The following is a 15,139-nucleotide window of genomic DNA, read 5'->3' as shown; positions in this document are numbered from 1 at the left end:
CAGATCTAAAGTCTTTCTTAAAGTGCCCATGTCTCCTGCGGAGCCCGTCTATCCCCCATGGTCCTTACGGAATCCCCAGCATCCTCTAGGACGTAAGAGAAAAATTATGCTGGCAGAAAAATCCAATTGAGTGATTAAACAGCTCCAGAGCTGCTCTGTAAGGCAAGTAAAAGGGTGTGGGCCCTGCAGCACTACCTGTAGTTTGCATTGTGCATTGGAAGCCTAGTTTGCTGTCTGTTTCCACTTCTTTTTTCTTGAGCCCCTCCCGTCTATACCCTTGTGCACTATCCTGACTTCTCCTCCCGTCTGCTTACTTTGTGCCTTCCAATGCACAATGCAAACTACAGGTAGTGCTGCAGGGCCCACACCCTTTTACTTGCCTTACAGAGCAGCTCTTGAGCTGTTACAGTGCCCAGCTGCTGCAAGAAATCAGCGTGAATGCTTCAGGGGCTGGGGCATGGCCAACATGAGCCCCACACCGAAGGAGGGTGGGGGTGTTTAATGCGAACTAGGGGTCTCGCACAATGCGAACTACAGGTATTGCTGCAGGGCCCACACCCTTTTACTTGCCTTACAGAGCAGCTCTGGAGCTGTTACAGTGCCCAGCTGCTGCAAGAAATCAGCTTGAATCCTTCAGGGGCTGGGGCATAGCCAACATGAGCCCCACACCGACGGAGGGTGGAGGTGTTTAATGCGAACTAGGGGTCATCCAAGTGCCGCAAAAGGCCGCCATGCCCTGCACACCCCTTTTCTCTTTTCATATGCAGACGAGGGTTGAAGCCAACTTTTACCCACTGCTTGGATGACATCGCCATATGCAAATCCATCTGCTGCAGGCCTTCCCCCAGGAATGCTTGCACTAGTTGTTGCATTTGGTTTGTTGTTTGGGGGTGTTTCAGTATTAGGCAGCCTTCTGCCCTCCCATGTTCATCTGAAAATATGTGTTCTCCCTGCAGTTGTTGTCCCCAGATGAGAGTTCCCTTGTGCTGCCTCAGTTGAATCTCCTTTACTTGACAGAGATGTGCCTGAGCAGCGGCCCTCCCCAGCCCTATCCCAAATCATACTTATTTTGCATAGGAGATACCATGGTCATGAAGACTGTTCTCCCAGGGTGCGGTTCATTCATTGCATTCTGGGTATGCTGACCTCTGTGATTTCCCCAAATGTGGGAAACTCGACTGCATTATTTAATGCGAACTAGGGGTCATCCAAGCACCGCAAAAGGCCGCCATGCCCTGCATACCCCTTTTCTCTTTTCATAAGCAGACGAGGTTTGAAGCCAACTTTGACCCAATGCTTGGATGACATCACTTGCTGCCTTTCCAATGAAGCAAGTTTAATTTAATAATAGGTGAAAAACCATCCCTACAAAGGTGTTAATCAGATACTTGGCTTTGTGGACACTTTTCAGAGCACAAATTTGTTAGCATAAAAATAAAGCCAGAAAATGAAGAGCTGTTTAATCACTCAATTGGATTTTTCTGCCAGCATATTTCTTTTTCTCTGCAACCCACTGCTAAATTGTGCTTCCTAGCTGTTTTTATAAAATCACTGAATCAAATCTAACTCTGATTACATCAGAGAAGGCCAGGTACCCTACACCATAACAGGGGGTTTGAAATTTTGACTTGTCTACTTAAAGATCACCAAAATCTGATAACAAGGTCAATTAAGTCCCTGGGTGGGATTGAACCACCAACCTTTTGATTAATAGCCTTACACACTAACTGATTGCGCCACAGCGACACTTTGCAAAAGTACATACTGACAAAGGCTAATAAGCATTCATCTAGAACGATTCCTAGAAACATTTTAAAAAGTCAATAATGTGGAGAGTTTTTGTAAGATGTTTCTTCCATCAACCAATGAAGAAACACATTGGTACTTTCCCATGATGAGTGAGTGCTTCAGGATCTTTTGCACTTACATGTGCAGCAGAGTACTGTAATGGAAGCATGCTGGGTCCATAACCCAGAGGTAGGCATATTGAAACTATCCTCTGCTATATGCATTTTTTTTTGTTAATTAAAGTAATCCAAAACTGGGATTGATATTTTTGCTCTTTTATTTTTACTTAAAGTACAATAACTTTTACCATTTTAATTTGTTTTAATAGTATATTGACAGTATTGTTTTCTTTCAAAAATCCAATTAATTTTCTTTACCCGATTATTAAAATGGTAATTGACAAAAACAAACTACATTGTCACCAGAAGAGCAATACAAAATGTACAAGTGATATATTAAAATCATCTTTCCAGCTTGAATTTCAATGATGCATTGGGGCAACGATTTTGTGAGAAACATCTTCACCCTTAAATAAAGATTTTCTTAATTCCTTACCTGTGTGCTAATTAGATATCACCTTGTTTTCACATTAAACAGACTTCCACATGAGAAAACAGCAAAGATGCAGTGGCGTTAATGTTTCCTGGTGTCAACCTGTATTATTTCCGTAGATATTGAAATGAGGATGCATCTTGCTGCCTTTCCAATGAAGCAAGTTTAATTTAGTAATAGGTGAAAAACCATCCCTACAAAGATGTTAATCAGATACTTGGCTTTGTGGACACTTTTCAGAGAACAAATTTGTAATCATAAAAATAAAGCCAGAAAATGAAGAGCTGTTTAATCACTCAATTGGATTTTTCTGCCAGCATTTTTCTTTTTCTCTGCAACCCACTGCTAAATTGTGCTTCCTAGCTGTTTTTTTATAAAATCACTTAATCAAATCTAACTCTGATTACATCAGAGAAGGCCAGGTACCCTATACCATAAGAGGGGGTTTGCAATTTTGACTTGTCTACTTAAATATCACCAAAATGTGATCACAAGGTCAATTACGTCCCTGGGTGGGATTGAACCACCAACCTTTTGATAAATAGCTGAACACACTAACCGATTGCGCCACAGAGACACTTTGCAAAAAGCACATACTGACAAAGACTAATAAGCATTCATCTAGAACGTTTCCTAGAAAAACTTTAAAAAGTCAATAATCTGGAGAGTTTTTGTAAGATGTTTCACCAGCAACCAATGAAGAAACACATTAGTACTTTCGCATGATGAGTGAGTGCTTCAGGATCTCTTGCACTTACATGTGCAGCAGAGTACTGCAATGGAAGCATGCTGGGCCCATAACCCAGAGGTAGGCAGATTGAAACTATCCTTTGCTATATGCATTTTTTTTTTGTTCATTAAAGTAATCCAAAACTGGGATTGATATTTTAGCTTTTATTTTTACTTAAAATACAATAACTTTTACCATTTTAATTTGTTTTAATAGTATATTGACAGTATTGTTTTCTTTCAAAAATCCAATTAATTTTCTTTATCCGATTATTAAAATGGTAATTGACAAAAACAAACTACATTGTCACCAGAAGAGCAATACAAAATGTACAAGTGATATATTAAAATCATCTTTCCAGCTTGAATTTCAATGATGCATTGGGGCAACGATTTTGTGAGAAACATCTTCACCCTTAAATAAAGATTTTCTTAATTCCTTACCTGTGTGCTAATTAGATATCACCTTGTTTTCACATTAAACAGACTTCCACATGAGAAAGCAGCAAGGATGCAGTGGCGTTAATGTTTCCTGGTGTCAACCTGTATTATTTCAGTAGATATTGAAATGAGGATGCATCTTGCTGCCTTTCCAATGAAGCAAGTTTAATTTAGTAATAGGTGAAAAACCATCCCTACAAATATGTTAATCAGATACTTGGCTTTGTGGACACTTTTCAGAGAACAAATTCGTTAGCATAAAAATAAAGCCAGAAAATGAAGAGCTGTTTAATCACTCAATTGGATTTTTCTGCCAGCATATTTCTTTTTCTCTGCAACCCACTGCTAAATTGTGCTTCCTAGCTGTTTTTTTTATAAAATCACTGATTCAAATCTAACTCTGATTACATCAGAGTAGGCCAGGTACCCTACACCATAAGAAGGGGGTTTGAAATTTTGACTTGTCTACTTAAAGATCACCAAAATCTGATAACAAGGTCAATTACATCCCTGGGTGGGATTGAACCACCAACCCTTTGATTAATAACCAAACACACTAACAGATTGCGCCACAGAGACACTTTACAAACGTACATACTGACAAAGGCTAATAAGCATTCATCTAGAACGTTTCCTAGAAAAACTTTAAAAAGTCAATAATCTGGAGAGTTTTTGTAAGATGTTTCTTCCATCAACCAACGAAGAAACACATTGGTACTTTCCCATGATGAGTGAGTGCTTCAGGATCTCTTGCACTTACATGTGCAGCAGAGTACTGCAATGGAAAAATGCTGGGCCCATAACCCAGAGGTAGGCAGATTGAAACTATCCTCTGCTATATGCATTTTTTTTGTTAATTAAAGTAATCCAAAACTGGGATTGATATTTTTGCTCTTTTATTTTTACTTAAAGTACAATAACTTTTACCATTTTAATTTGTTTTAATAGTATATTGACAGTATTGTTTTCTTTCAAAAATCCACTTAATTTTCTTTACCCTATTATTAAAATGGTAATTGACAAAAACAAACTACATTGTCACCAGAAGAGCAATACAAAATGTACAAGTGATATATTAAAATCATCTTTCCAGCTTGAATTTCAATGATGCATTGGGGCAACGATTTTGTGAGAAACACCTTCACCCTTAAATAAAGATTTTCTTAATTCCTTACCTGTGTGCTAATTAGATATCACCTTGTTTTCACATTAAACAGACTTCCACATGCGAAAGCAGCAAGGATGCAGTGGCGTTAATGTTTCCTGGTGTCAACCTGTATTATTTCAGTAGACATTGAAATGAGGATGCATCTTGCTGCCTTTCCAATGAAGCAAGTTTAATTTAGTAATAGGTGAAAAACCATCCCTACAAAGGTGTTAATCAGAGACTTGGCTTTGTGGACACTTTTCAGAGAACAAATTTGTTAGCATAAAAATAAAGCCAGAAAATGAAGAGCTGTTTAATCACTCAATTGGATTTTTTTGCCAGCATATTTCTTTTTCTCTGCAACCCACTGCTAAATTGTGCTTCCTAGCTGTTTTTATAAAATCACTGAATCAAATCTAACTCTGATTACATCAGAGAAGGCCAGGTACCCTACACCATAACAGGGGGTTTGAAATTTTGACTTGTCTACTTAAAGATCACCAAAATCTGATAACAAGGTCAATTACGTCCCTGGGTGGGATTGAACCACCAACCTTTTGGTTAATAACCATACACACTAACTGATTGCGCCACAGCGACACTTTGCAAAAAGCACATACTGACAAAGACTAATAAGCATTCATCTAGAACGTTTCCTAGAAAAACTTTAAAAAGTCAATAATGTGGAGAGTTTTTGTAAGATGTTTCTTCCAGCAACCAATGAAGAAACACATTAGTACTTTCGCATGATGAGTGAGTGCTTCAGGATCTCTTGCACTTACATGTGCAGCAGAGTACTGCAATGGAAGCATGCTGGGCCCATAACCCAGAGGTAGGCAGATTGAAACTATCCTTTGCTATATGAATTTTTTTTTTTGTTCATTAAAGTAATCCAAAACTGGGATTGATATTTTCGCTTTTATTTTTACTTAAAGTACAATAACTTTTACCATTTTAATTTGTTTTAATAGTATATTGACAGTATTGTTTTCTTTCAAAAATCCACTTAATTTTCTTTACCCTATTATTAAAATGGTAATTGACAAAAACAAACTACATTGTCACCATAAGAGCAATACAAAATGTACAAGTGATATATTAAAATCATCTTTCCAGCTTGAATTTCAATGATGCATTGGGGCAACGATTTTGTGAGAAACATCTTCACCCTTAAATAAAGATTTTCTTAATTCCTTACCTGTGTGCTAATTAGATATCACCTTGTTTTCACATTAAACAGACTTCCACATGAGAAAGCAGCAAGGATGCAGTGGCGTTAATGTTTCCTGGTGTCAACCTGTATTATTTCAGTAGATATTGAAATGAGGATACATCTTGCTGCCTTTCCAATGAAGCAAGTTTAATTTAGTAATAGGTGAAAAACCATCCCTACAAATATGTTAATCAGATACTTGGCTTTGTGGACACTTTTCAGAGAACAAATTAGTTAGCATAAAAATAAAGCCAGAAAATGAAGAGCTGTTTAAACACTCAATTGGATTTTTGTGCCAGCATATTTCTTTTTCTCTGCAACCCACTGCCAAATTGTGCTTCCTAGCTGTTTTTATAAAATCACTGAATCAAATCTAACTCTGATTACATCAGAGAAGGCCAGGTACCCTACACCATAACAGGGGGTTTGAAATTTTGACTTGTCTACTTAAAGATCACCAAAATCTGATAACAAGGTCAATTAAATCCCTGGGTGGGATTGAACAACCAACCTTTTGGTTAATAGCCTTACACACTAACTGATTGCGCCACAGCTACACTTAGCAAAAGTACATACTGACAAAGGCTAATAAGCATTCATCTAGAACGATTCCTAGAAACATTTTAAAAAGTCAATAATGTGGAGAGTTTTTGTAAGATGTTTCTTCCATCAACCAATGAAGAAACACATTGGTACTTTCCCATGATAAGTGAGTGCTTCAGGACCTCTTGCACTTACATGTGCAGCAGAGTACTGTAATGGAAGCATGCTGGGTCCATAACCCAGAGGTAGGCAAATTGAAACTATCCTCTGCTATATGCATTTTTTTTTGTTAATTAAAGTAATCCAAAACTGGGATTGATATTTTTGCTCTTTTATTTTTACTTAAAGTACAATAACTTTTACCATTTTAATTTGTTTTAATAGTATATTGACAGTATTGTTTTCTTTCAAAAATCCACTTAATTTTCTTTACCCGATTATTAAAATGGTAATTGACAAAAACAAACTACATTGTCACCAGAAGAGCAATACAAAATGTACAAGTGATATATTAAAATCATCTTTCCAGCTTGAATTTCAATGATGCATTGGGGCAACGATTTTGTGAGAAACATCTTCACCCTTAAATAAAGATTTTCTTAATTCCTTACCTGTGTGCTAATTAGATATCACCTTGTTTTCACATTAAACAGACTTCCACATGCGAAAGCAGCAAGGATGCAGTGGCGTTAATGTTTCCTGGTGTCAACCTGTATTATTTCAGTAGACATTGAAATGAAGATGCATCTTGCTGCCTTTCCAATGAAGCAAGTTTAATTTAGTAATAGGTGAAAAACCATCCCTACAAAGGTGTTAATCAGAGACTTGTCTTTGTGGACACTTTTCAGAGAACAAATTTGTTAGTATAAAAATAAAGCCAGAAAATGAAGAGCTGTTTAATCACTCAATTGGATTTTTCTGCCAGCATATTTCTTTTTCTCTGCAACCCACTGCTAAATTGTTCTTCCTAGCTGTTTTTATAAAATCACTGAATCAAATCTAACTCTGATTACATTAGAGAAGGCCAGGTACCCTACACCATAACAGGGGGTTTGAAATTTTGACTTGTCTACTTAAAGATCACCAAAATCTGATAACAAGGTCAATTAAGTCCCTGGGTGGGATTGAACCACCAACCTTTTGGTTAATAGCCTTACACACTAACTGATTGCGCCAAAACAACACTTTGCAAAAGAACATACTGACAAAGGCTAATAAGCATTCATCTAGAACGATTCCTAGAAACATTTTAAAAAGTCAATAATGTGGAGAGTTTTTGTAAGATGTTTCTTCCATCAACCAATGAAGAAACACATTGGTACTTTCCCATGATAAGTGAGTGCTTCAGGACCTCTTGCACTTACATGTGCAACAGAGTACTGTAATGGAAGCATGCTGGGTCCATAACCCAGAGGTAGGCAGATTGAAACTATCCTCTGCTATATGCATTTTTTTTTGTTAATTAAAGTAATCCAAAACTGGGATTGATATTTTTGCTCTTTTATTTTTACTTAAAGTACAATAACTTTTACCATTTTAATTTGTTTTAATAGTATATTGACAGTATTGTTTTCTTTCAAAAATCCAATTAATTTTCTTTACCCGATTATTAAAATGGTAATTGACAAAAACAAACTACATTGTCACCAGAAGAGCAATACAAAATGTACAAGTGATATATTAAAATCATCTTTCCAGCTTGAATTTCAATGATGCATTGGGGCAACGATTTTGTGAGAAACATCTTCACCCTTAAATAAAGATTTTCTTAATTCCTTACCTGTGTGCTAATTAGATATCACCTTGTTTTCACATTAAACAGACTTCCACATGCGAAAGCAGCAAGGATGCAGTGGCGTTAATGTTTCCTGGTGTCAACCTGTATTATTTCAGTAGACATTGAAATGAGGATGCATCTTGCTGCCTTTCCAATGAAGCAAGTTTAATTTAGTAATAGGTGAAAAACCATCCCTACAAAGGTGTTAATCAGAGACTTGGCTTTGTGGACACTTTTCAGAGAACAAATTTGTTAGTATAAAAATAAAGCCAGAAAATGAAGAGCTGTTTAATCACTCAATTGGATTTTTCTGCCAGCATATTTCTTTTTCTCTGCAACCCACTGCTAAATTGTGCTTCCTAGCTGTTTTTATAAAATCACTGAATCAAATCTAAACATCAGAGAAGGCCAGGTACCCTACACCATAACAGTGGGTTTGAAATTTTGACTTGTCTACTTAAAGATCACCAAAATCTGATAACAAGGTCAATTAAGTCCCTGGGTGGGATTGAACCACCAACCTTTTGGTTAATAGCCTTACACACTAACTGATTGCGCCACAGCGACACTTTGCAAAAGTACTTACTGACAAAGGCTAATAAGCATTCATCTAGAATGATTCCTAGAAACATTTTAAAAAGTCAATAATGTGGAGAGTTTTTGTAAGATGTTTCTTCCATCAACCAATGAAGAAACACATTGGTACTTTCCCATGATGAGTGAGTGCTTCAGGATCTCTTGCACTTACATGTGCAGCAGAGTACTGTAATGGAAGCATGCTGGGTCCATAACCCAGAGGTAGGCAGATTGAAACTATCCTCTGCTATATGCATTTTTTTTGTTAATTAAAGTAATCCAAAACTGGGATTGATATTTTTGCTCTTTTATTTTTACTTAAAGTACAATAACTTTTACCATTTTAATTTGTTTTAATAGTATTGTTTTCTTTCAAAAATCCTATTAATTTTCTTTACCCGATTATTAAAATGGTAATTGACAAAAACAAACTACATTGTCACCAGAAGAGCAATACAAAATGTACAAGTGATATATTAAAATCATCTTTCCAGCTTGAATTTCAATGATGCATTGGGGCAACGATTTTGTGAGAAACATCTTCACCCTTAAATAAAGATGTTCTTAATTCCTTACCTGTGTGCTAATTAGATATCACCTTGTTTTCACATTAAACAGACTTCCACATGAGAAAACAGCAAAGATGCAGTGGCGTTAATGTTTCCTGGTGTCAACCTGTATTATTTCCGTAGATATTGAAATGAGGATGCATCTTGCTGCCTTTCCAATGAAGCAAGTTTAATTTAGTAATAGGTGAAAAACCATCCCTACAAAGATGTTAATCAGATACTTGGCTTTGTGGACACTTTTCAGAGAACAAATTTGTTATCATAAAAATAAAGCCAGAAAATGAAGAGCTGTTTAATCACTCAATTGGATTTTTCTGCCAGCATTTTTCTTTTTCTCTGCAACCCACTGCTAAATTGTGCTTCCTAGCTGTTTTTTTTATAAAATCACTTAATCAAATCTAACTCTGGATACATCAGAGAAGGCCAGGTACCCTACACCATAAGAGGGGGTTTGCAATTTTGACTTGTCTACTTAAATATTACCAAAATCTGATCACAAGGTCAATTACGTCCCTGGATGGGATTGAACCACCAACCTTTTGATTAATAGCTGAACACACTAACCGATCGCGCCACAGAGACACTTTGCGAAAAGTACATACTGACAAAGACTAATAAGCATTCATCTAGAACGTTTCCTAGAAAAACTTTAAAAAGTCAATAATCTGGAGAGTTTTTGTAAGATGTTTCTTCCAGCAACCAATGAAGAAACACATTGTTACTTTCGCATGATGAGTGAGTGCTTCAGGATCTCTTGCACTTACATGTGCAGCAGAGTACTGCAATGGAAGCATGCTGGGCCCATAACCCAGAGGTAGGCAGATTGAAACTATCCTTTGCTATATGCATTTTTTTTTGTTCATTAAAATAATCCAAAACTGGGATTGATATTTTAGCTTTTTTTTTTACTTAAAGTACAATAACTTTTACCATTTTAATTTGTTTTAATAGTATATTGACAGTATTGTTTTCTTTCAAAAATCCAATTAATTTTCTTTACCCGATTATTAAAATGGTAATTGACAAAAACAAACTACATTGTCACCAGAAGAGCAATACAAAATGTACAAGTGATATATTAAAATCATCTTTCCAGCTTGAATTTCAATGATGCATTGGGGCAACGATTTTGTGAGAAACATCTTCACCCTTAAATAAAGATTTTCTTAATTCCTTACCTGTGTGCTAATTAGATATCACCTTGTTTTCACATTAAACAGACTTCCACATGCGAAAGCAGCAAGGATGCAGTGGCGTTAATGTTTCCTGGTGTCAACCTGTATTATTTCAGTAGACATTGAAATGAGGATGCATCTTGCTGCCTTTCCAATGAAGCAAGTTTAATTTAGTAATAGGTGAAAAACCATCCCTACAAAGGTGTTAATCAGAGACTTAGCTTTGTGGACACTTTTCAGAGAACAAATTTGTTAGCATAAAAATAAAGCCAGAAAATGAAGAGCTGTTTAATCACTCAATTGGATTTTTCTGCCAGCATATTTCTTTTTCTCTGCAACCCACTGCTAAATTGTGCTTCCTAGCTGTTTTTTTTTATAAAATCACTGATTCAAATCTAACTCTGATTACATCAGAGTAGGCCAGGTACCCTACACCATAAGAAGGGGGTTTGAAATTTTGACTTGTCTACTTAAAGATCACCAAAATCTGATAACAAGGTCAATTACATCCCTGGGTGGGATTGAACCACCAACCCTTTGATTAATAACCAAACACACTAACAGATTGCGCCACAGAGACACTTTACAAACGTACGTACTGACAAAGGCTAATAAGCATTCATCTAGAACGTTTCCTAGAAAAACTTTAAAAAGTCAATAATCTGGAGAGTTTTTGTAAGATGTTTCTTCCATCAACCAACGAAGAAACACATTGGTACTTTCCCATGATGAGTGAGTGCTTCAGGATCTCTTGCACTTACATGTGCAGCAGAGTACTGCAATGGAAAAATGCTGGGCCCATAACCCAGAGGTAGGCAGATTGAAACTATCCTCTGCTATATGCATTTTTTTTGTTAATTAAAGTAATCCAAAACTGGGATTGATATTTTTGCTCTTTTATTTTTACTTAAAGTACACTAACTTTTACCATTTTAATTTGTTTTAATAGTATATTGACAGTATTGTTTTCTTTCAAAAATCCACTTAATTTTCTTTACCCTATTATTAAAATGGTAATTGACACAAACAAACTACATTGTCACCAGAAGAGCAATACAAAATGTACAAGTGATATATTAAAATCATCTTTCCAGCTTGAATTTCAATGATGCATTGGGGCAACGATTTTGTGAGAAACACCTTCACCCTTAAATAAAGATTTTCTTAATTCCTTACCTGTGTGCTAATTAGATATCACCTTGTTTTCACATTAAACAGACTTCCACATGCGAAAGCAGCAAGGATGCAGTGGCGTTAATGTTTCCTGGTGTCAACCTGTATTATTTCAGTAGACATTGAAATGAGGATGCATCTTGCTGCCTTTCCAATGAAGCAAGTTTAATTTAGTAATAGGTGAAAAACCATCCCTACAAAGGTGTTAATCAGAGACTTGGCTTTGTGGACACTTTTCAGAGAACAAATTTGTTAGCATAAAAATAAAGCCAGAAAATGAAGAGCTGTTTAATCACTCAATTGGATTTTTTTGCCAGCATATTTCTTTTTCTCTGCAACCCACTGCTAAATTGTGCTTCCTAGCTGTTTTTATAAAATCACTGAATCAAATCTAACTCTGATTACATCAGAGAAGGCCAGGTACCCTACACCATAACAGGGGGTTTGAAATTTTGACTTGTCTACTTAAAGATCACCAAAATCTGATAACAAGGTCAATTACGTCCCTTAGTGGGATTGAACCACCAACCTTTTGATTAATAACCATACACACTGAGGCAGCACAAGGGAACTCTCGAAAGAAGAACAAGGCTAGAGGACGAACTGAAACAAAGAAATCTGACTTTTACTAGAGCTGACCAGAGGAAAGCACAAACACAGTCCCCCACTACCACAAATAATGCAGTTGAGTTTCCCACATTTGGGGAAATCACATGGGTCAGCATACCCAGAATGCAATGAATGAACCTCACCCTGGGAGAACAATCTTCAAGACCATGGTCTCTCCTATGCAAAATAAGTATGATTTGGGATAGGGCTGGGGAGGGCCGCTGCTCAGGCACATCTCTGTCAAGTAAAGGAGATTCAACTGAGGCAGCACAAGGGAACTCTCATCTGGGGACAACAACTGCAGGGAGAACACATATTTTCAGATGAACATGGGAGGGCAGAAGGCTGCCTAATACTGAAGCACCCCCAAACAACAAACCAAATGCAACAACTAGTGCAAGCATTCCTGGGGGAAGGCCTGCAGCAGATGGATTTGCATATGGTGATGCCATCCAAGCAGTGGGTCAAAGTTGGCTTCAACCCTCGTCTGCATATGAAAAGAGACAAGGGGCGTGCAGGGCATGGCGGCCTTTTGCGGCGCTTGGATGACCCCTAGTTCGCATTACACACCTCCACCCTCCTTCGGTGTGGGGCTCATGTTGGCTATGCCCCAGCCCCTGAAGCATTCAAGCTGATTTCTTGCAGCAGCTGGGCACTGTAACTGCTCCAGAGCTGCTCTGTAAGGCAAGTAAAAGGGTGTGGGCACTGCAGCACTACCTGTAGTTTGCATTGTGCGTTGGAAGGCACGAAGTAAGCAGACGGGAGAAGTCAGGATAGTGCGCAAGGGCATAGAAGGGAGCGGCTCAAGAAAAGAGAAGTGGAAACAGACAGCAAACTAGGCTGGAGAGAGACCTGAGACAAAGAGATCTGAATTATACGAGAGCCGACCAAGGGAAACACAAATTATGCAGTCAAGTTTCCCACATTTGGGGAAATCACAGGGGCAGCACAACTAGAGTGCAATGGGTGAGCCTTGCCCTGGGAGAAGCACCTTCATGATCATAGTATCTCACCTGGCAGGTAAGTAGGAGTTGGGCTAGAGCTGGGGAGGGTCGCTGCTCGGGCACCCCCCTGTCAAGTGAAAGAGATCCAACTGAGGCAGCACAAGGGAACTCTCGAAAGAAGAACAAGGCTAGAGGAAGATCTGAGATAAAGAAATCTGATTTTTACCAGAGCTGACCAGAGGAAAGCACAAACACAGTCCCCCACTACCACAAATAATGCAGTCGAGTTTCCCACATTTGGGGAAATCACAGGGGTCAGCATACCCAGAATGCAATGAATGAACCTCACCCTGGGAGAACAATCTTCATGACCATGGTATCGCCTATGCAAAATAAGTATGATTTGGGATAGGGCTGGGGAGGGCCGCTGCTCAGGCACATCTCTGTCAAGTAAAGGAGATTCAACTGAGGCAGCACAAGGGAACTCTCATCTGGGGACAACAACTGCAGGGAGAACACATATTTTCAGATGAACATGGGAGGGCAGAAGGCTGCCTAATACTGAAGCACCCCCAAACAACAAACCAAATGCAACAACTAGTGCAAGCATTCCTGGGGGAAGGCCTGCAGCAGATGGATTTGCATATGGTGATGTCATCCAAACAGTGGGTCAAAGTTGGCTTCAACCCTCGTCTGCATATGAAAAGAGACAAGGGGCGTGCAGGGCATGGCGGCCTTTTGCGGCGCTTGGATGACCCCTAGTTCGCATTACACACCTCCACCCTCCTTCGGTGTGGGGCTCATGTTGGCTATGCCCCAGCCCCTGAAGCATTCAAGCTGATTTCTTGCAGCAGCTGGGCACTGTAACTGCTCCAGAGACGCTCTGTAAGGCAAGTAAAAGGGTGTGGGTCCTGCAGCACTACCTGTAGTTTGCATTGTGCGTTGGAAGGCACGAAGTAAGCAGACGGGAGAAGTCAGGATAGTGCGCAAGGGCATAGAAGGGAGCGGCTCAAGAAAAGAGAAGTAGAAACAGACAGCAAACTAGGCTGGAGAGAGACCTGAGACAAAGAGATCTGAATTATACGAGAGCCGACCAGGGGAAACACAAATTATGCAGTCAAGTTTCCCACATTTGGGGAAATCGCAGAAGCAGCACACCCAGAGTGCAATGGGTGAGCCTTGCCCTGGGAGAAGCACCTTCATGATCATAGTATCTCACCTGGCAGGTAAGTAGGAGTTGGGCTAGAGCTGGGGAGGGTCGCTGCTCGAGCATCCCCCTGTCAAGTAAAGGAGATTCAACTGAGGCAGCACAAGGGAACTCTCATCTGGGGACAACAACTGCAGGGAGAACACATATTTTCAGATAAAAATCTTGGTCATGCTCTGGTTTCTCTTCAGAACGAACAAATCTTTCGCCTTTTACTAAAGATTTCCGTGGAGAGGAGCAAAACCGAGTTTTATCTCAATTTTTGCATGCCCCATCTTTTTGGGGTTTCTTTTATCGGTTTAAAGATAGAATGAGTGTGCTTTAATGTAAGCTCATTTGCATAGAAATGACAGTAAATGTTTGTTTCTTTTCAAACAGAACTTTCTTGACCATGCTACTTGCTTGAAAGATCTGGGAGCACATGGAATACAGTACAAACCATGCTTATAGCAAGGAGAAGACAGGTGAGAAATCTGCTTTCTTTCAAATTGGGCGCTCACTTTGATCTGAATAAGGATTGCTGGCACGGCACTCAGGCGACAGGTGGAATCTTGGTCATGCTCTGGTTTCTCTTCAGAACGAACAAATCTTTCGCCTTTTACTAAAGATTTCCGTGGAGAGGAGCAAAACTGAGTTTTATCTCAATTTTTGCATGCCCCATATTATTGGGGTTTCTTTTATCGGATTAAAGACAGA

General features: G+C 38.6%; 6 non-coding genes and 1 pseudogene across 6 annotated transcripts; 3 read left to right on the top strand and 4 right to left on the bottom strand.

Annotated features, from left to right (window-relative positions):
* The first annotated feature begins 1,060 nt into the window (after positions 1-1,060).
* LOC135028393 (U1 spliceosomal RNA) lies at positions 1,061-1,239 on the top strand (annotated as a pseudogene).
* Positions 1,240-12,322: 11,083 nt separating this feature from the next.
* On the bottom strand, positions 12,323-12,486 carry LOC135028182 (U1 spliceosomal RNA). The gene has a single exon (XR_010224532.1). It is a non-coding gene; the product is annotated as a U1 spliceosomal RNA (small nuclear RNA).
* A 671-nt stretch (positions 12,487-13,157) lies between these two features.
* On the bottom strand, positions 13,158-13,320 carry LOC135028381 (U1 spliceosomal RNA). Its single transcript, XR_010224701.1, has one exon. It is a non-coding gene; the product is annotated as a U1 spliceosomal RNA (small nuclear RNA).
* A 152-nt stretch (positions 13,321-13,472) lies between these two features.
* Positions 13,473-13,636, bottom strand: LOC135028171 (U1 spliceosomal RNA). Its single transcript, XR_010224522.1, has one exon. It is a non-coding gene; the product is annotated as a U1 spliceosomal RNA (small nuclear RNA).
* Positions 13,637-14,307: 671 nt separating this feature from the next.
* Positions 14,308-14,470, bottom strand: LOC135028306 (U1 spliceosomal RNA). Its single transcript, XR_010224654.1, has one exon. It is a non-coding gene; the product is annotated as a U1 spliceosomal RNA (small nuclear RNA).
* Positions 14,471-14,614: 144 nt separating this feature from the next.
* Positions 14,615-14,730, top strand: LOC135028401 (U5 spliceosomal RNA). Its single transcript, XR_010224712.1, has one exon. It is a non-coding gene; the product is annotated as a U5 spliceosomal RNA (small nuclear RNA).
* Positions 14,731-15,000: 270 nt separating this feature from the next.
* LOC135028397 (U5 spliceosomal RNA) lies at positions 15,001-15,116 on the top strand. The gene has a single exon (XR_010224708.1). It is a non-coding gene; the product is annotated as a U5 spliceosomal RNA (small nuclear RNA).
* Positions 15,117-15,139: the final 23 nt, after the last annotated feature.

The sequence above is a fragment of the Pseudophryne corroboree genome, unplaced genomic scaffold (assembly GCF_028390025.1).
Source record: "Pseudophryne corroboree isolate aPseCor3 unplaced genomic scaffold, aPseCor3.hap2 scaffold_475, whole genome shotgun sequence".
Taxonomy (NCBI): Eukaryota; Metazoa; Chordata; class Amphibia; order Anura; family Myobatrachidae; genus Pseudophryne; species Pseudophryne corroboree.
The sequence above is the reverse complement of the archived record's forward strand: the minus strand, read 5'-3'. Positions and strand labels throughout refer to the sequence as shown.